This window comes from Pongo abelii, chromosome 17 (genome assembly GCF_028885655.2).
Source record: "Pongo abelii isolate AG06213 chromosome 17, NHGRI_mPonAbe1-v2.0_pri, whole genome shotgun sequence".
NCBI classification, from domain to species: domain Eukaryota; kingdom Metazoa; phylum Chordata; class Mammalia; order Primates; family Hominidae; genus Pongo; species Pongo abelii.
In genome coordinates this window covers 75,353,661-75,357,637 of record NC_072002.2, presented here as the reverse complement: position 1 = coordinate 75,357,637, position 3,977 = coordinate 75,353,661, and the positions used below count along the sequence as shown (strand labels likewise).

The 3,977-nt window shown below is 39.1% G+C and overlaps 1 pseudogene; it reads left to right on the top strand.

Moving 5' to 3' along the window:
• Positions 1-357: 357 nt before the first annotated feature.
• Positions 358-832, top strand: LOC100461325 (dynein light chain roadblock-type 1-like; annotated as a pseudogene).
• Positions 833-3,977: the final 3,145 nt, after the last annotated feature.

Below are 3,977 nucleotides of genomic sequence, written 5' to 3'. Positions count from 1 at the left end.
TTCAAATAGCATGAATATTACATAAGGACAATGTTGCACAAGATGATTTTTTCTCAAAGCCTTCTTTTCATCTGCTTAGAAACTAAATATATGCTTCAATTTTTTTTTGTAACATCTGCAAGCTACTTCAATAATTAGATACCCTTTCTTTGATTCTTTAATGTAGGAGACACTTGAAGCTCAGCTGCTGTTAAACAGCACTCTATCTGTCTTGTATCTGATTGTTCTTGAAAGCACCAAGTTGTCACCGATCCAATAGAGTTCTGCTCCCTCGTCTGTTATTCAAAAACTACTGTAGCAGAAAGGCATGGGACTGGGCTGAGTGTTGGTGACATGGAGCTACCAGATCGGTCCAAAATGGCAGAGGTGAAGGAGACACCTGAAATGACTTCAGACCCAGAAGGGAGTGCAGGGAATCATCGTAGTGAACACAGAAGTGACTGGCTCCTACTCAGCCATCACCCCCATGGGGGATGGATTATAACAAATGAGTAGCTAATGCTACCATACTCAGGAAGATACAGATATAGAGCCAGGCCTCGTGGGACCCTGGTGTGCACACAGTTGCCATCTAGAACCCAACAGCAGCCCTAGTGATCCAGTTGTTTTACTCCTTAAAGGCATTCCCATCAAAAGTACCATGGGCAATCCCACCACCACACAGTATGCCAGCCTCATGCACAACTTCATCTGGAAGGCACAGAGTACCATGAATGAAATTGATCCCTAGAATGACCTTACCTTCCTTCGAATCTGCTCCATGAAGAATGAAACTATGGTTGCACCAGATAAAGACTATCTCCTGATTGTGATTCACAATCCAAGGGAATAAATCACTCTTTTGGCCCTTGTATCATTCATTAATTTAATGCCCTCCAAGATTAATAATGTTAATTAAGTCAATGGAGTGGCACATAGAAATTGCGTTAGAGCCCACTCAAAACAATACAGTCACACAAGTGGGCTGGCATCTCCGCCCACCCCACCAAAGGATTCCCTCTGCTGTGCCAATTTTTCTCAGGTTTTCTGGGAGGGCCCTCTTTCCTCGTTTCCAGGTTTTGGAGCAAGAGCTTGTAAGAAGTCCACACCCAGCTTCCTTCCAACCTTCAGTTCATTTTTTTGCCCTTGGAAAACATTGTTTTTCTTTAACTAAAAATCACCAAAATACTAACCAAAAGAAGTGTACATAAAATAGCCTTGAAAAATCTATTTTAAAAACTTCCAAACACACATACAACTGTTAAAAAAAAAAAAAACCTGTTATAGACACACACATATACACACTTACATAAAGAGAGCAAGTAAGGAAGTGTGGACAATATCCACTTTATTATCCTTATATCCTATTCTCTTGCCCATGTTTATACTTTATATCACTTGTGCTGAGAACTTTTAAGACATTAATTTACTGTTCTTACACACACACATACATAATACATATATACTCACATACATACATATATACATACACACAGGTTTGTGTTTGCATGTATGTTTATATTTTATACATATTTGTGTACTGATATGGTTTGGATTTGTGTCCCCACTGAAATCTCATGTCAAATTATAATCTCCAGTTTTAGAGAGGGGGCCTGGTGGGAGGTGACTAAATCATGGACGGATTTCCCTCTTGCTATTTTCATGATAGTGAGTTCTCATGCTGTCTGGTGGTTTAAAAGTGTAAGCACCTTCCCTTTTGTTCTCTTCCTCCTGCTTCAGCCATGTAGAATGTGCCTGCTTCTCCTTCGTCTTCTACCATGATTGTAAGTTTCCTGAGGTCTCCCCAGCCATGCTCCCTGTACAGTCTACGAAACTGTGAGCCAATTAAACTTCTTCTCTATATAAATTACCCAGCCTCAGGTAGTTATTTATTGCAATGTGAGAATAGACTAATTACATATGCAATTTTTCAAATATATGCCTACAAGTATTTCCTTTTATTTAAAAAAGTAACACATCATCAAGTGTGCAGTTCAGAAAACGTAATGTAATTTGTTCATTAACAAAATACTCTTTGGAATCTGACTGACTGTAGAGCCCCCGCTGTGAACTTCGCTAGCTGTGTGTGACTTGTAAAAAGTCACTTAATCTCTTTTAGCCTTATTTTTCTCACTATTATACAAACAATAACAGAGCCTATCAAATATGGTTGTTGAGAGGGCTAAATTAGAGATGATTATCAAATTACCAGGTAAAATAATAATATTCAATGAATGTTAGCTGTCTAAAAAAATGATGCTTAATCCCACATTCATTGATAGTTACCATTAATATTTGGGGATTTCTATAATTAAAGCCTTGGCTACAAATATAGATCTAGCAATATCTATATTTCTGCTCTGTTTTCTCAGATTTTTTATATTTGTCTATGTGGCTTCCATTTATCAGAGAGCCAATGGTAGTAGCTATATTTTCTTATTTTCTATATTCTTGATGCTCTGGTGCTTGTAGCCTCTCAGCCGAGGGAGAAGCTGCCCTACCCAGGGCTGGTGAGTTCTTAGAGACACTAAAGGGCACAGCTGAAGCATGTCTTTCCTATGCAAACCAACCCATCCCAAATCACTGCCTTATTGAATTCTCACACACCAAGCCAATGTTTCCCCTGCTGTTATCCCAGGACCAGGTACTAGGCAACCAGAGACTGCTCCTACATCCCAAAACCCACCAGAATTATTCAAAGCAACCAGTCTTAAACTGTGCACTCTGGCCAGCCTTGCCTTTCCTACAGAAACTCCAAACAAGCCTCTGACCTAGACTTTCCTCTTGCTGCTCTCTCTTCTAACCACATTGGTGCTTTCCTCTGTGGTCCTGGGTGGCATTTAGTGATTCCTCTCTCTGGTGCCTCTCATTGTAATACACTTCTTACCTCAAAGTCTCACTCTTGTCTCCTCCTGTGGCTGCACCAACTTTACCATACCATATCAAACACATACATTCTTAGAACATGGATACATTCTTACAAGGCAGGTCTTATACTATATGTGCTGTTTTACCAGTTGCTTTATTGTTTTACTATAACTGTATCTAATGAGCACTTTCTTTGCTAGTAAATGGAAATATACATCATTTTTAAACACCTGCTTTCTATTTTATTTAAATAGATTTACCATGATTATTTAAATAACTTATTATTTAAGGAGTTACAAATGACATATATTGTTCTTTTGTGACCGTAATAGGTCCACTGCCTGATGTGTGGTAAGTCAATATGCCAACACGAAGGTTGCAGCAGAGAAAGAGTTTTAATTGTAAGGCCACTGAACCAGGAAGTGAGAGGAAACCTACAATTCATCTCCCTAAGGAGTTTGGAGCTAGAGATTTCTAGGGACCTGGAGTGAGCTGAGGTGTTGGGATGCTGGATTGATCAAAGAGTGCAGGGGAGGTCATGGAACGGGAGATGAAAAAGCTGCATTCTCATGCTGATTCGATTCCTCGGCAGGGGTCTTCAAACTGGTTGGTATCAGCCCTTCCACTGAAATTCAAGATCTGAAAAACATCTTAAGCAATTCTTAAACAAAAGCATTGTAACTCTAACATTAGAGAACCTATCCATAGGAACAGTGGACATGTAAATGGTCAGTATCTAATGCTATTGAGTTTAGGTTACAAGAAAGTGGGTCAAAATATGGCCTGATTAATGCTTAATTATAACCATACTTCTGTCCAGAACCTGGCATGTAATTCATGTTAACCCTGCAAAGACAGTTTCACTTTAATAAAATATGCAACAAAAGACCCTAATGTTTATTCTGTTATGCCAGGCACTGTGTTAGATGCTGGTGATTTCATGGAAGCCAAGGGAGTAAAGACTTCTATCCTTGTGGCTAGCTTTATAATAGACAACCTCAGATGTGAATCTCAGTGCACTTGTCCGATATTTTTGGTATACATTTCTAAAAGTGGAATACAGACACACACACACACACACACACACACACACCTGTATATATTTGAATCATCTTTCAGAAAGATAAATA